This window comes from Pezoporus occidentalis, unplaced genomic scaffold (assembly GCF_034315485.1).
Source record: "Pezoporus occidentalis ecotype Australia unplaced genomic scaffold, CSIRO_AGI_Poc_V1 ctg164, whole genome shotgun sequence".
Lineage (NCBI taxonomy): Eukaryota > Metazoa > Chordata > Aves > Psittaciformes > Psittacidae > Pezoporus > Pezoporus occidentalis.
This window is the reverse complement of record NW_026913466.1, coordinates 463727-481629: the sequence shown is the minus strand read 5'-3', so window position 1 is coordinate 481629 and position 17903 is coordinate 463727. Positions and strand designations below refer to the sequence as shown.

Sequence of the window (17903 nt, the reverse complement as noted above, 5' to 3'; positions counted from 1 at the left end):
GGGATAAGGGATAGTAATGGAGAAAGAGGGCATTTCCTTGAGTGGTCTCACTGTGACTCTTTATTTGTGTAATAGAAGTGGGTGTGCAGCTCATCATTGATATAAACGTTTAGTCAGACACAGTCTGCTTTAAAGCCATTCCAGACAACCTTAAATAGACCCACTGGCACTCAGTGCTGTTCAGAGTGTGACCTTGTCTGCAAATGAGTTCCCAGCGATTGCCTAAGTGGTGATACTCATAGCAACAGAACTGGAGAAGTTAGGCCCACAAAAAAATAAAATTGGGCTTGAATTACATTTATTGACAAAATGGTTGTTTCAGCCAAGGCTGTTCATCCATCCCTAGGTCTGGGCACAGTAACTCTCTAGAACCACTCTCTAATGTAACAAGAGTGGCACGAGGGAGTTGAAGTGCTCAGAAAGCCTACATTTGTTTCAATCTGTCACACTCAGTATGAGGATGTATGGTGAAAGCATGGAGGAGATACTGCTTTTTGGGATTCCTAGAAGGGTGCCCTGGCATATATTCCTACACACGTTTGTCATATCTAAATTATTGAGCAATTGAATTTAGTAATAATGACCATGAATTAACCATCTGTCAAAGATAAGGAATGTCTGCTTTAATCCTCAGGCTGCCATGCATGCCTTTATATGGTGCCCACAGCATTCCTTTGGTTGCCAAAGTGGAAGCATGGCAGCAGACCAGAAGTTAACATGGGGAGGGAGGGGGACGCATTCCCTTCCACTCTCTGAGAAATGATTATTCTTTTGCTCATTTGTTTCAGCCAGACTCTAGCAATATCAGAATTGTTTCTGCAGATTGTTTTGATTTTGTGAAAAAATAACTGCTTTGTGCTGCACATACAGCTCAGCTTTAAAAAATCAGGATCTTTTTCAATTATCGTTAATGTTACCTGAGATATACATTGCATTGAAGGCTTGGAACTGAGAACTATTGGATTTTCTACTTAAATTGTCCCCCATCTTCCAGTTCAATCCATCATCTAAATGAGGCAGTGTATGTCTTTTTAAATGTAGTACAAGTGTATCTTCAAAGACTCCAGAGTAGTTCGGAGATCATTTACTAAACTTACTTCCTTGCCGTGTACTTCACCCATGAAAATGAGATTGAATCCTCAACATGCAGAGCAAAGCTTCTAAAGGAAAAGATGTTACAGATCACTTAGAAGCTAGCAGGCTAACTGGTGGGTACATGTGTGTGGGGGGTTGGTTTGTTTTTTTTTCCTGCTTGGACTGAACTTGCCTCCTTACAGCTATTTTCCAAGATCTGTTCTTCCACAGATTACTAACCTCTATTACATTTTTCTATAAAAACTAGCTAAAAATTGTAATGATACTCCTTTTTCTTTTAAGTGAGCTGCTTTCCCTGCCCCCACTTCTCCTTTTTAGTCCTTTCTGATGGTCTTAAGTTCTCCTAACTGGTCCACTTTGACCTTGTAAGTTATAGAAACATCCATATGGAAAGCATCAAGATGCTTAATGACTTTCATGATTTCTTAGGGAGGGAAACAGGGAGCAGGGGAAGCAAAGTTCATTCATCGTACAGTAAGCTCACTGATCTACATGAAGTGATCAGTCTTCTCACCTGTCTCTCACAGTAGCTGAATGTGGTCACCAGGGCTGCCTCCTTGCTGCCTGGGACTTAAGAGATGATGGTATTGAGGAGAAGGGTTCTTCATCCTTCACCATGGGTTGTCAAAAGCTGAGCAGCTAAATGGCTGCTAGTAATTTTATCAGCTTGAGGAGTTCCTGTATGTCTCCTGCTCCATACATCATCTTTGGAAGAATCATCCACTCTCTGTTTGGAACAGTTTCAGGTCCCTTTTGCACAACCCAGACTATAGGGCCGAGCATCTAGTCCAAGCAGCAGGAGGTGACTCTCAGTGCTTTCTTGTCCCACAGTGAGAGATTATAAATGTGCTGTCATGTGCTTCTTGCAGAGGCTTCTCAGTGGCTATCTAGAACTTCCCTCAGGTTCAAATCAGACTTTCTCCATTTCCATTTGCTAAGGCTGCTTTGCTGCTAATGCCTGAGGAAAAGGAAAACAACCCTGAAATGGAAAGAAATACAGGCAACTCCAAAAGCAATACAGCTTTTCAGTGCCGGCTGAACTGATCACAGGGCATGGGGCATGTTTTTAAAAGACTTCTCATTTGTTTCCTGAAGAGTCACATGCCATGAGTGGTTAATTTGGGCTGGACTGGTTCTTACATTTCAACAATAGTTCATGCTAACATACAAGTATGTAGCTTTGTCCTGCAAAATATTGTTCAATGCAATCACTTAAACAATCTTTAGCTTGCACTTTTAGCTCCCCCCCCCCCCCCCCCCCCCCCCGCATATCCCCCCTTGAAATGTAGGTGGTCACCCAAAGTAAACAGAATTCCTTCTACTCCTTCCACATCTGCTATGTGTTATCTGGCACTCACCTCTGACCCTGATATTCATCATAAGAATAAGAATTGCATCCTATTCAGCTGGTTGCATGCACTTTAACTCCAGTGATCACTGGCTGTTGAAATAGCATGTGCTGGGAGCAGAAATTGCTGAGGCAGCATCAGGGTGTTCAAACTGGACTGTTCCACTTTCTTGTACACTTTGGGATAGTTAAACAGAGTTCTGGAGACAAGCAGCTCAGCACAGTGTACTGGGGGAAAGACTTTGGTATCATTTAGGATTATACTTCATAGTGAATGCAATGCAACGAGTTCAATACTGACTCTTAAGGAGGTTTGAAAACAGACTAGTTCTCTTCCCTAGCTGCTGTATCAAATGATGTGATTCATCCGTATAGAGAAACTGTATCTTTCTGTGTGGAAGCAGTGAGTTTGAAAGTACGTTTGTGTTGCAAACAGCAGTTAGTGATCCTCTTTCTTTGGTTTAATAACACCATTCCACGTGACCTACTGGTATTATTCACGGAACTAGGTAATTTTTGTTGTGAGCAGGAATTTAAAATCTGACCTTAAATGTGAGGATCCATGTGTTGAGATGGATGAGTGCTGATCTGGTCTCTGTGACCCCGCTAAATGGAACCCATCTGAAATATTATTTATTCACAATGATGAACAGAATTACTTTTTGGACACTCTGGAGGAAGAAATAAAACTGCCAATTCGCTTGCCAAAGGGGGATTGATTAAAGATTGGGGAACTTCCCAGCTGGAACTAGAATCTTCTTTGTTTGCTATATGCATTCTGCTGCTTACCTCTCTTCTGTGGCAGGAGTGTGAGCAAGGAGCCCTCTGCTAGTTCCCTAATCTTCAAACAAAGATGTCCTTATACCAGCACCAGGTGATCTCTGCCATACCAGCAAAAACTGTTCTTGCACAGGCACTTGTAGTCAGAGGGCTATCATGTGGATTACAAGCATCTGGTAATGCTCAGTGATACATACTGATTATCAGTATGTGAATAGATTTATTTTTTTTTCCCTTTAAATTGGATGTGCTTCTTCACTTTCCAAGTTGGTTTCCTTGAACATGTCTGTATTTATATTTTGCAAAATTAACAAGGGATAAAATAGGTGCTGAGGATATAAATTATGTCATTATATAAGCAGAGATGTACTAGGTAATGGGCAGAGAAGAAAAGCAGATTAAAATATGGGAGGCAGGATTCTCAGCCAGGAAATATGTTTGAAAAAGACTGTAAAGTGAAATGAAAAGAATCAAATGAAAATGAACTTCAGTGGTATCTAAGTGGTTTCAGTTTGTGCATTGTACAAAATCATGCATTGTCCTTTGGTGCCCTTTTCATCTTGTTTATTTGAATAAAGAAGACCAGTTAGTTTGAAAGGTAGTTCTTGGTATCAGAATTGACTTCTGATCACACTATCATTTCACAATTCTTTAGACATCAGGAACACTTGAAAGTAGATGCACATGTTTGCGGGGATTTTTCTTTTCCTCCAGAGAGATTCAATTATTTATGCTAGAATTCTTCTTATTTTGAGTTATTTTTATAATTGACTCAAAGCTGTGTAGGTTGATACAGCCCCAAGTTACCTTTGTGATCTGAAAGATCCTCAAAATGGCCAAATAGAATAACTTTGTCACTTGTTTCTCATAGCAGTTTTGACAATGGGTCATTTCATAGATGTCTAAAATGATCTTTAGTCACGTTTTATGAAGCCAGAACTGTAATCCAATAACAATTTTCTGGCTAAGTGCTTCTCGCTTGCCACTGGGGACTAACTGCATCACTGTTGCTGCTCTTAAAATGAGCTTAAGCTAAAAGGACACAAATTTCATATTTCTTTCCCTATTTTCTTGAGAGTAATCTAAGAAAATAATATTTTAAATAATTGCATTCTGGTTCCTGAGGGACATCAGCATAATTGCATTGAAGATACCTTTATGTTTTTTATGCATTTATTTATTAACAAAGAAGTGCATTCCATCTGTAAATCAAACGATTGGTCCAGTGGCACAAAACAATAAAGCAGTGAAGCCTCTAGTTCATTAAATTGGAATAGAGGGATTGAATTACAAATTTATGTTGGTTTAAATTTCATATTATAAATTCTGGGATTCTAAGATGTAAGGGGAAAAATGTTCCCCAGGATGCAGACCTAGACCTACACTTTCAGCCAGGAAGATTTATGTAAGACTCACTGGAGACAAAGGAAGGCTGAGACTGCCATGGTTCATCTGGTACGTTGGTGGACATGTCACAGAAGACACAACAACAAAACCCCAAATCCATATTTAAACTGAGGATACTCTGGAGAGGTTACTTTTAAATATGCATAGTTTGACATGCTGGATTCTGAAACTCCACAATATGAAGGTCAAGTAACAGAAGAAATGAACAGTGAGAGAGATGCTTCATAAACCTTAAGTGATTTCATTTCATTCCTGTGTTATCTCTCCTGTCACCTACCCTAGTGTTTTTTTCAGTGTATTCTTGTATTCAAAACATTCAATTCGCTATTAGGCTTACTTTATTCTGATCATTTCAGTTTGATTTCTGTCTTTAACAGTCTCTGGAGTTGCCTGTAGAAGCAAATGTAAAACCCATGAGACAATATGTTCTCTTCAGAGTTATTCTATTGACTGAATTCCTGCTGTTGGGACCTAGTCCTCTGATATGAAATCTTAACTGGCTCTTATTTCAGCTTCAAGACCACAGGCAAATCACCTTCTGAGAACTGCATGTGCCTCAGTGTTACACTCTTCAAAAGCTGAATTTGTTTCCTCCTTGAGTAACACCATGTGGTTTACAAAGGCTGCCCTCAGATTTTCTGAGGAAATCTTAGCTAATCTTTCCCTTTCTAACGTAAAATTGATCATTAATCTCTGCCACCTCTATGGCAATCTGTCAGGAATGTTTAGGAATTGACAACTGATTCAGTGAATCTGAGATGATGTGATGTTTCCAGCATTTCTGCAATGGAGCCACACTTTCTGTGAATATAAACCACATTCTCCCCTTCCTCTGAGCCTTCTCTTCATCTCTGTGGGCTTTTGTTTGGAAACCAGAGAAGCGCAGCAAGGTATTTTAGTTTTGTCTCTATTCAGTGCCGCATCTCACCTTTTGCTGGGTTTTAAGGAAGCTACTACAGTTAGTTCAATATGTCTGTAAAATAGCATGTGACAGCCTTGTTTCACAGTCTTTCTCAGGTGGAAGATGCAGTTATGACTGGGGCATTTGCCTGCTAGAAGTGTAGTCTTTATTTGTAGAAAACTCAGTTATTTGATCTCCTCATTGATGTACTTCACCATTAATTCTGATACACAAAAGATAAAGGTTCTTCCAGGTTAAAATTTGCCCTGGTTTCATGGGAAGGGATTTTAGTCTCTCCTGACCACTAGAAGTGGCATTCTCCACCCCTCCTCAGCATAGGGTGAAGGCTATGAGCAAGAATTGAGGCACGTTCATGAGTACCAGCTCTCTGCTTAAACCAAGGTCAACGTGGATCAGGTTCCTCAGGGCTGGTCCTGTCAAATTTTGCACATCTTCAGGAATAGGGATTGCACAATCTCTATGGTTTACCTGTTAGTATTTTGCTATCCTAATGGTGATTTATTCCTCCCTCTCTCTCCCTTAACAGTATTTAATTGCAGTATTCCTTGTTGCAGCTTGGTGTCCATTATGTCTCATCAGTCACTTGTGCACCACTCAGGAATCTGACACTCTGTGTCCTAGTAGTTGAAGACTACTTCAGACTCTATTTGAGACTGACTGCACTTGCTCTTGTTTATATGAACCTTCTCTGTCTCGCAGAGCTCCAAAATGTCCAAGAAATAGTATTCTGCTTTTAGTAGCTCCTTAGACCTTATTTTTAGCATTGTGTTGACCTCATCTAAGGTTGATTGAAGGGGGCTAAACATACTTTTGTGTAAGAATCGGGTTTTCTACTTTAAGGTCTGTAATGTAGACACTTTTGGGATCTGTAAGGTGTATAATTTGGATTTGATAACCGTAATCTCAAAAGCTGGTTTATGAAGGACAATTGTGCCTTTGCAGATCATACTTTTGCTACAAAACCTCATGACACTTTGAGTGCATTATCTCACTGAAGCTGCATGTATTTCCCTTGAGGTGATGACTGAACACCATAAACTTCAGTTGTTTCCAAAGGCTCAGAGAGGCCTAGGGGTCCTGAGCATTAGTTTATGCCCACTGTCCATAATGTTTTTGAAGCTTATCTTTCTATACCTCAGTAACTCAGAGTATGTAAGTGTTTCCATAATATGAGAACTCTAAATGGAAGAAAGGTGCTGATAATCAAGTATGAACCAGATTTCAGGATGATAAGACATTCACCTTTCATTACAGATCTGGCCTTGCTATTCCTTAATCCTGCCAGGAGGATGATGCTAGGTGGCTGGACAAGATAATCCTAAAGTGAGTTCAGTTACTAACTGTTGTTTGTGTTTGTTTTTCTTTCTAGCATTCTCAAATGGGAGATCATCTGACAAGCAAAGTATTTACTGGTAAGTCACACAACTGATTTTATGCCAATTCTTTTACAAAAGTATTGAATTTAGTGATGTGAAATTGACAATCTGCAGATCAGAAAGGCAAAGTCTAGGGAATACTCGAGAAGTACTAGCAAAATGACATATTCAGAGTTGGAGAATGTAACACAGTTGTAAGTCATTCTAATCCTGACAGACCACTTCCAAGACATAAAACTGTATTAGAGAAATAAGTCATTTTTCTATATCAGCTCTATCTTGAATCTCTTTATTGAAACACAGGTTTCCAGGTCTGTGAGTCATCCTCGTGTGCCAGATAAGGTTTAACCTGTTGTTTCTTCAGCTACAGTTTTGTATGTGAATTCCCTTCTCTCTCTTATGGATACGTATACCCCTACCTTCTCCCGTTGCCTGTCTCACACCATAGAGAAGTGTAAAACCTGTTCTCTTCCTCTGCCTTCAGAACAAATAAAGTGGTGATTTACTTTGTTATTTTAAAGGGGATGTTCCTCTAATCTGTGAGTCATGAGATTAATTGAAAAGTAAATGAAAGAACTTGCATTTATCTTTGTTGTGTAATAGGTGCTATTTTTCTGAGGGAAATTACTGAACTGTATACTTCATATATTAGAAATCTGAGTGTATATGAAACAAGGCAGGTGAGTTGATAGACAGATATGGTTTGAGATCTCTCTGCCTCTCACTAATTTTTGGCAGCAGTATATTGTCAGATTAGGAGTATTTTACCATCAGAATCGGCTACTGAAAAGTGGTGCTGGACCCTGTGCTCCAAGGAGCTTCATCTACCATGGGTCAGATGCAGCCCACCTGGGAGGACACTGTTGCTTATAATCACATATATTATAGAATCATAGAATAGTTAGGGTTGGAAAGGACTCAAGATCATAAAGTTCCAACCCCCCTGCCATGGGCAGGGACGCCTCACACTAAACCATGGCATCCAAGGCTCTGTCCAACCTGGTCTTGAATACTGCCAGGGATGGAGCATTCACAACCTCCCTGGGCAACCTATTCCAGTGCCTCACCACCCTAACAGGAAAGAACTTCTTCCATATATCCATTCTAAACTTCCCCTGTTTAAGTTTTAACCCATCACCCCTTGTCCTATCACTACAATCCCTAATGAAGAGTCCCTCTCCAGCATCCCTATAGCCCCCCTTCGTATACTGGAAGGCTGCTATGAGGTCTCCATGCAGCCTTCTCTTCTCCAGGCTGAGCAGCCCCAACTTTCTCAGCCCATCTTCATACGGGAGGTGCTCCAGTCCCCTGATCATACTTGTGGCTTCCTCTGGACTTGTTCCAACAGTTCCATGTCCTTTATATGTTGAGGACACCAGAACTGCGCGCAATACTCCTAAGTGAGGTCTCACGAGAGCAGAGGGGCAGGATCACCTCCTTTGACCTGCTGGTCATGCTCCTTTTGATGCAGCCCAGGATACAGTTGGCTGTCCTTTCATGAGTGTCACATGCAAACCACAGCTTCCATTATCTTTTTCCCTTTCTTAACGTCATCCTTCTTGTCTGACCATTTTCTGATTCCCTCCATTGCTCCTTTGAAGTGAGTTTGCACTTTTCAGCTCTGGCACAGGCATTTCTGCCTATATTCCAGATGTCTGTGAGGACCAAACAGGGCATTACTGTCTATAGGACAAACTATATGGGAATACATATGGCAGAGCAAAATATTGGCTACCTCAGGCCAATATTGGCTAACAATGAAGCCACAGTGGGTAAAGAAATAATGTAAGGAATTGTGGCAAGAAGAGAAGTAAGCTGTCACGTTTAAGGTTTTTTGTTGTTGGTTTGTGTTTTACTTTGCTCTGACAAACTAGAAGTTTTAAGCCTACTGCTGGGACATTAGTTATTTCTTGTCTGAGGTACTGCATTTAGTATTGTACTACAGTATTGTGAACAGGTTGTGAATGGGCTAAACAATGTGGGTTCAGTTTTGTAACCATGAAAGTAGACTCCTGCTATCCCATGTATTTTGCTTAGGGATCATTTATTCTTCAACATTGATCTGCTGGTGACAGGGTAGAGTTTAGTTTTGGCAGATAAAGTTCAGGGCGGCAGACTGTTTCTCCTGTAGATGGGATATGCATGGCTTTGCTGTCCCTCAGGCTGCCTGTGTACTCTGGGCTGCATACACAGTGAGAGCCCCCAAAATCTGTGGGGATTTTGGGGAAGATGGAGTGTTTGTCTCCAAAACACTGTCACAGAGTACATGCCAGTTATGCCTGACCTGTTAGGCTTCAGACTTCCATTAATCCAGATAGTGTCCTCTTTTGATTCTCACCTCACTTTGCATGGCAGGTTTCAGAGCACCAGAATTGTTACACAAGTGACTGGACATGGCATCAAAATACAGGGGAAGCACATAAAATAAGAATACTGGCAGCTAAGAACAAAACATGGAAGTACGGAGAGGATATTGCAAGCATTGCTTTAGAATGAGAGTAAAATTATTTTCCAGACAGAGTGGCCATCATTTGGTTAAGAAGGAGATTTTAAAAGTTTGACTGGATATACACACAAGAATAGTTCTTAAAAGAACAAAGTAATCTGTGCCATGGCACACCTGAAACAGACTGTCTCCTCGTTCACGTTGAGAGGAACATCATATTCTGAATTTCTTTCTTTCCTGAGAACCTTAAACATACAACACTGTTCTGCACGCTTGATTTTATAAAGTCTGGATTGAGAAGGGCTGTTGGACACTGGATGTCCGTTTTTCTGTGTTAGTATAGTAGGGCAGTTGCAGTTCCAGCTTTAGCTCCAGCCGCTTAAAAGCCATACCACTACAATGTTGTTCAGCCAACAAGCAGCCATTGCATTTGTACTGCTAAAGCCCATTGGACAAGTGGCAGTAAAACAGACAATGGCAGTTTTCTCTCACTCATGCTTTTTTAAGACCTATTTGATAGCCTCAATGTTACAGTCAGGAAAGGCAGCCCTCTGGTTCTATCATTTCTATTAAATGCCACTGCTTTAAACTAACTTGCAGTAGGCTTTTTTCTACTCACCAAGCAGTTTACCAATCCACAAAACTCCTCAGTCATCAAAAGCCCCTTCTTTGGTCAAACCACAATCATTGTGACAGTTTGAGGTGAGAGTATTTGGCAGGGATCGCTCAAGGGTTCATTCTTTTCAGAATGTTTACTTCACCTGACCACTTTCCTGGGTGCCACAGTGATTAGTCAGCTGTATATTATTTAAGGGAAGCTAAGGAATACTATTGTCTCCATGCAAGAAACAGCTGGGGGGGGGGGGGGGGGGGGATATAATAAAAACAAATAATAAAAGCCCCTCAGCACTGAAGATGATGTGCTGGGAAAGGATTAAAATAAGTTGCACAGCAAGCAGAATGCCGTGTAGAACAGGGTGTGCAAGTGTATTCTAGGTAGGGCAGAGAATCAGGATTGCCTGAAAGGTCTCATTTATAAACTACAGTGAACAAGATTTTTTTTTTACATTTGTTTTTAATCTTCACAGACTTTAACTGTTTGGGTTGATATTTTCCATGTTGGGCTTCCTCCTGGGGCAAAACGTTTGGAATGACTATGATCAAAATGCATTGGCTGTTTCTGGAAAGAAAACGAATATGTATTGTTCTGTATAAAATTTTGAGCACTGTTTCTCCCACCAATTGCATCTTTCTTTTGTTCTTTCAAAATATAATCAAAACCTACTGTCAAAGCGTGATCTTCCTTCCTTGAAGTATGGGTTCCTGTGAAGAAAGATTCTATTGTTGCTTTATTCCATGGACTGAAATGATAGAGGTCTGTACAGTGACTCTAAATATTGCCAGTGACGCTACTGAGCCACAGGCTCTGCAGTAGGAGTCCGTGCTGTGGCAGTTGTGGAGAGCTGGATAGCTCTGGATTTTAAAAACTGGTCATTTACAAATCAAACTTGAGAGCTGAGAGTCTAAGATCAGGGTGAAATCTGCTGGATAAAGCATGGACACATCTCACTAAATGAGCAGTTAAAAAATTTCAAATCCTGTCTTTCATTCTTGCCCTGTCTGTTAAGTGTGTGCCTTCAGACCCTTTTTATTGCATGCTTTTCAAACCTTGCTCCAGAGTCAAAATTCATTTCCTTCTAGGTTTCTATACAGCACTCAACACTGCAGTGTTTCACTAACCATTAATGAAGTTATTTTCACAACACCCTAGTAAGATGAGGAGGAATTATTGTCCTCATTTGACAGATAGAGACCAGGACATGGTTGTTCAAGGCTGAAGATACTTCCTAAACTGGGGACCCAGTCTGAGACATCCTGCTCCAGATCTTTTTCAGGACATTTAACGTCGGGTAGGAGGCTCATAGCGCAGATCGCTTCAACTTCAGCTGCATTTGTGAGGGACTGGCACATTGAGTCCAGGTTTCAAGTCAGGCACAGAGCACATGCGGAACATACAGTTGATAAATGACCTTAAGTGGAAAGCCTGGTTTTAAGAAACTTGTCCTGTATCTCATAGACTGTCTTGTGACAGAAGCAGATGCAGATTCCGAACTCTTCAGGGCAACTTTTAAACAGTCCTTTTTTTAATCTTTCTTTCTTTCTGCATTCCTTGCTCATTACTTAACAGGGAACCTCAGCAATGCACAGTGCACTGAGCGGCCCTACTCATTGTCAGGCAACTGCCTCCTGCTCTCCATTGATTCATCCTGCAGACAAGTCTGTGCCATGCAGTGCATGAAACAGTGACCTGTGGAAAGCTCAGTTTGTGATTGCTTAACTAAGTTGTGTGATGTGTTTACCATATACCAAACTCTTGTCTTTGGTCACAAACAACTGAAGTCTGGTGTCTATCAAGGGAGAGTACTATAGAGTACTAATGAGGTGGTGAGTATACTGGCATAAAATGGCTCTTCGTATGTTTGTGGGGGCAGATACAGCTTGAACAGTGAGGATTACTGCTTAAATGCACAAACTTCCTCCCATTCACCCCCTTTTGTACTTGTTTTATACCTAGATCCCAAATATTGCAGGGTAGGGACTATGATGTTTGGCTTGTATGGAACTTAGTATAGTGTGGCCTTGAACAAGGGACCTCAGCTGCTCTGATAGAATCCCTTTTCATTCACATTATTCATGTTATCATCTGAAAAAAATGAGTCTCTCAACTACCTAATTGAAAAATTTGCCATGTAGACCATCCTCTGTGGACCTCAGAGGTGGTCACTGACAGTTTGCTACGTTATGTGAGCTACCCACCTAGAATGTTGTAGGGAGCATTGCAATTTGTTCGCTAACTTTTGTTTCTCTTAAGTGAATTTAATATGTTATATACTTTTCAATTTTCTAAAGTGCTAGTAGTTTATTAAAACAGAACATTAAATTGACCTGTATACCTGTAGCGGAGGACTGTTGTGAAGATTAATAATTAGATAATGTTTGTAAAGCACCTTTTATAAGTGAAAAGTGCTATAAAGTGCTAAGCATTATTATTGCAGCATGATAGAGATCACAAAACACAGAAGTGAATTAGCTCTGGGTTTAATCCTTATAAGGCAAAGCATACCAGGGGCAAAATAACATTACAGTTATTTTTCTTACATCCAGCACTTCATTAACCGCCACATCGGGTTATATAACTCTCTGAGAGTCTAACTTAGTGAAGTTTATAATCATAGCAGGGAAAGTTCTCACGGTTTTTGCAGGCAGGACTTGTGTGCGCAGCCTTTAAGGTCACACAGAGTTCCTCCAGCTATGCAACGTTAGTGCCTCCAATTGCATGTAGGGACATCACTGCCTGCTTTGGCTCTCTCCAAGTTAACCCCTCTCATGAGAGTGCCTCTGTCTATGTTAGATAATACCTGTCACTAAATAGAGGTTTTCATAAATGTAAAGTGGCATAATGCTACTGAATGCATACAGGCGTCTATATTGTCTTAGGATTTTATTATGCTTCTCATGAACTCTTTTCCATAGGCTCAGTCGCTCCTTAAGTTTTGCTTTTCCTCTGAATTTTTACTGAAGCTGTGCAAAAGGCTCACCCCAGCAAATCCATCACTTGTTTTCTGGCGCCAGTCAAGTCCTCAACGTCTTTGAGAAAGTCAGTCAGCACTTTCTTTCCTTTTTAATTCTCACTTACTGCTTATCTTGCTGCAGGTGGCCTATTGCTACTGCTGCAATCATTGCTTTTCCTATGGATGGCACAAACACAGAATATTTTTTCAAGTTTGATTCAGGAGCTGCATGTTTTCTGCCCCATCCCCAGTAGGACAGTCTTGAGCCAAAACCTTGGGAAGTAGCATTTGTTACTTGGTTTAGCTACCTGCTGTTTTATGAAAAGAGGAATGTGAATTAGTCTTCTCAAAGAAGCGATGTGCCAAAACTTTGGAAGGTTGTCCATTTAGAAGTAGGATGTGCCACTTTCAGTTGGGTTTAACTTCTCCTATAGGCTGCTTGATTTCTATTTGGTTTATTTTTGGTTGGAATGGGGTGTTTCTTGTTTGTTTTCCTCCCTTCCTTCTATAGGAACTGTCAGTAGACAGCCTCTGAAATTCTGGCTGCTGCTATGTGGACTGACTACAGTTCCCTGTTAACTTTACACTAGCCACTGAAGCATTCCTCTGTTTTATCTTGAAAAACAAAAATAACACCACAAAAGTGCACCAAGGCACCATGTCCCCCATTACACTACTGTGGTGAGCTTAGTGCATTTGTTTGCTTCTGAAATGTGAAAAATGAGTGTTAAAATGTTAGGTCTTACGTGGTGAGTGCTGAGGAGAAACCAGGTGTGAGAGCTTCAGGGAAATGATTCCTGGACCCCGCAGATGTTTGTCAGCATCTGATTGCAGCTCATAGAGTAAATCTGCAAAGCACCTGTGCTGGGAGAGACCTGCAGTTTGCAGAGCTCAAGAGATCCTGGCTCCCATGGTCTTGAGACATCCTCAAATTACTTTGCTTCAGGCAGTCTCAGGAAGTGATGTTGAGGTTCTCTGTAAGGTCTCCATCTGCCTTCATGTCCATGTGCTGACTGTGGCACATACAGTTGTCATGTGGGCTGGAGAGAACCACAGCCTTACAACTGGCCTGTGGGACTTGCCCAAGAGGTAGCTGTGTTGGCCTTAACTTGGTTAAGCACAGGTGAACTTGATCATAAGCACAGCCCAGTGCCTCTTGTGCATCGTAGTACCAGTAACTTTGGGAGGTAGATGATGAGAGATGCTAGAATGAAAATGTAGATGAACAGGCAAAAGGTTTGATTTAGGGGCCTACTGATATATTTCTGTCAGACTTGTGGTTTTGTGCAGTTGATTTCTGTATAACACAATGAGAAGAGGGAGCTGTAAAAGGAAAGGGAAGCTCCACCTTACCCAAATTGGAACCAGCTGACTACAAAAACCAAGAGGGTGGGGAGGGGATTATTTGTAGTCAGACCAGCAAGGGGAGCATTATTTATAGGCAGACCTGGAAGCAAGGTGGCAGGTGGTGAGGAGCACTTGGGTCAGACAAAGACATCTGCTAGGAATGTCAGCAATATAAAAGTAACCCTGTATCCAGTAGTAAATGATAGGACAGAAATTACAGCTGACCTGGAGGGAGAAAGGCTGCAGAGACATATTTGAGGGAAGTCACAATGTGTCAGACAAAGGAATTAACTGAAAGTAGGCATGCTGCCAAAAATAAAATCTGTATACCAGTGAGAGACTTCCAAGTCAAAAGTAGGTGAACTAGGTGCCTGCAGATGGAAGAGGACTGACCTTCACCAATTAAATGCAACTCAAATAGTTGATACTAATGTCATATTGTAGTCCATAATCATGAGCTGGACAGAGTTGGTCATATGCTGGGGTACTTCAGTATATGGCTATAGAAGACGTAGAACAGGCCAGCCATGAGGATGGGGTGTAGCTTTCTGTTGTCCAACCAGCTAATATATTGCAATGAAAAGGCATACAATGACTTGATAGGGAATTGCTGGTTTTCTAGTATAGTGTTTTTAAATGTCTTAAGAATATCCTAAGCTTTGTATAAGTTCTTTAGTTGGTCTAAATTGGAGAAAAGGCCCAAAAAATAATGGTAGGTTTATACTACTTGTTACCTGCTCAGTTAAGTGATGTTGAAGACCTGATTCTTCTGATTGCTGTTCTTGCTAATGTTGCTTGTTGTTACTTTGGCATTATATAATTTAGACAGAAGCGCATGGAGACCTACTGTTTAGGTGGAAAGAAGGGTTAGTGTAATTGAAAATTGTTTCCTGCCTGTGTAGCTATGAGGGATATCAAAGAGGTATCATTTACCCATCTATAACATTGTGGTATGTGACAACAGGGTGAGGTTCAAAGAATCAGTTCCTTGATAATTTAGATGATTATGCTGAAGATCAGCTAGATCTTAGACAGGCACAAATGGAGACCTCTCAGTTATACGTGAGTTGCTTCCAGGAATCTATGTGTGCGTAGTAGTAGTGCCCAAAATATAGTTAGGTTTCATGTCTTTGGGGAAAAGAGCACAATAACCTTTGAGGTTCAAAACTGGGAATCTGCTGCTGGACGTTTAAACCATTCTGAAATGTGCTTTGGGAGTTCACAGTGTCTAAAGCAAATTTGATAGGCTACAAAAATCTCTTGTGCTATCTTGTGTTCTAGTCAGTTATTAAGGAAGAAATGTAAAGTTAGAAACAGAAGAAACAGAGATGGTCAGACTTTACTGCAGTTGAAACTTGAATTTTTAATTCAAAGTGGGGAAAGGGGCAAAATGAGAAACTGGAAAGAAATGTTTGGATGGGGAAAGGACATGACTTGATAAGCAAGAAGTACAGAACTGGTCAAATGAAATTTCATGCATCTCAGAATTAGCATATAGAACTCGTGGGCATAAGATATCATGGAAGCTGAACACGTAAGAGGATTGAAAAAGATCAGACATCCGTATGGGTAATGAGAGCATCCAAATTACATTGAGCAGAATAAAACATTAATATAGATGTAAAACTTCATGCTTGCGGGCAGGAGCCAGACACATGTGGATGGGCTTCCAAGGGAACTCCATACTTGAGGTGCTTATTCTATAGTTTTCCCCTTGGAATTTTTTTGCTTTGCTTTGTAGCAGTAGATACTGGTGCGTTGAGGATCTGTGTTCCTTGCATTTATGCTTATGTAGGAAAGGAGAGGAGGGTGCACAAGAATATGCTGTTATTTGGTGCTTCTCAGGAGGAAGTAACTTTTAGACAATTCTAGAGAGCACAAGCAAAATAACCTTGCTGTAACTGGCATAAGGGCCTGGCTCCTCAGTTGTGCGGGAGAAAGGCCTGGTCAACTTATCCTTAGCCGTCAACCTCCCATGGCTGAGGCAGAAGTCAGTTCTGTGCAATTCAAACATGTTGTAATTTTGCCTCCATATTCTCCTGCAAAGTAAATTTATCGTTTGAAATAACATAAATACGTTATTCATATGTAAGATGCCTCACGCCAGTCATGGGTTGTGAGTGGCCTGTAAGTGGCAGTACATGTTGAGTCTGTTCTTTGCGGGTTTCAGTGCAGCCCCTAGCCTGCCAGGTTGTGCTTTCCAACCTGCTCTTCATCAAACTGGGACTGCATCTAGCCACGTAGTGGTCTGCAGACCTCTGCATTATGAGATTGAAAACTTTGAGAATACTTTTCCCAACCAAAGTGAGAGAATCTTACAAGTTAGAAATGGCAGTAGATTGCTGCGAATATTTGTCATTTCCAAATGTAATGCATTTCATCCTGTCTTTCACTGTTGCTTGTCGCTATGGCACTGAATTAATCTGAATGGGAATATGGGCAATAAAACACTGCAGCCCCACTGTATTAGGAATTTGAGAGGGAAGAAGAAACTGCTTCACCACTGCCTCCTTTTCATACTTCGTATCTCTAAAAGTAGCCAGTTAATTACATTCCATGGTTACTGCTATTGTAATATGTGCTTATTTGAAGTGCAAAGATAATCATCAATTGTACACTCTTGACTACACTATTAATGGTTTCAATACCCACATTGTGTTTACATTTTACTTTATAACTAACACTTAGCCATTGTGGTTTTAGCATGTAGTAATTCAGTGAACACTGTCTCCATGTAATGCCCTTGCCATTTCATTCTGCGGTATTAAGTGTTGTTTTTCTAGGAAGGTCTTGAAATGTGGGGCATTATGTATGAGTTATGCTAATTTGTTAGGGCAATGAATACATTAATTTCATTAGTAAATGGCCTCAAAGCAATAATTACCAGTGTAGGTGTGTCAGAAACGATCATGTTCAGTTTTGCCAGTTAATTATTAAGATTTTGTTCTAAGGGACCGAGATTTGACATCTAGCTTCAATTTAGCCATAAATAAAAGTCTGAAGTATATTGGACTGAAGAAATGAAGCCAAGAACTTGTTTTGCTCTTAGAAATTTCTGCATTTTGTCTAATTGTGACTGCCAATACGATGCCAAAATAATTAGTGTCAGTGCTATGAGGTTTATACAATACCTCCCAAAAAGGCACATCATAATGAAAATAGCAATCACGCTTTCTCATTCCTCTCATCTCGCCTTATGTTACCGAATGCTGAATTATTCAGAGGTGGTGTTACTTGCTAGTGCAGTATTCAATTTGAAATGGCTGCAGTTTATCGTTGAAGCTGAAGGCTGTTTTTTAATGGAGTTTACTTCTAATGGCCTAATTAGGCTTCTGAGTTATAGCCATGCACTTCTTGAACTTTACATGGCTAACACTGTAGAGGAGACAAATGGAGGCACCTGTGCACCTGGGCTCCTTCCCATAGATGTGACCCTATTTTTAATTACAGTGGATTTGTTGAGAGAACAAACCTAATAAACCACTGTGCAATAATAATATGCTTTTAGGCACCTTACAGCTGTATTTTTTCCAAAGGAAACTTGGGAAATTGTGTACCTGAGCTCAGATACATTTCTCAGTTATTAAAATGGTAGCAATAAGAATTCTCT

At 40.6% G+C, this 17903-nt stretch overlaps 1 long non-coding RNA gene across 1 annotated transcript; it reads right to left on the bottom strand.

Moving 5' to 3' along the window:
• Positions 1-10304: 10304 nt before the first annotated feature.
• On the bottom strand, positions 10305-14009 carry LOC134160799 (uncharacterized). The gene is made up of 3 exons (XR_009963693.1): positions 13693-14009; positions 10660-10697; positions 10305-10554 (listed from the first exon to the last, which is right to left on the bottom strand). It is a non-coding gene; the product is annotated as an uncharacterized LOC134160799 (long non-coding RNA).
• Between the last annotated feature and the right edge of the window lie 3894 nt (positions 14010-17903).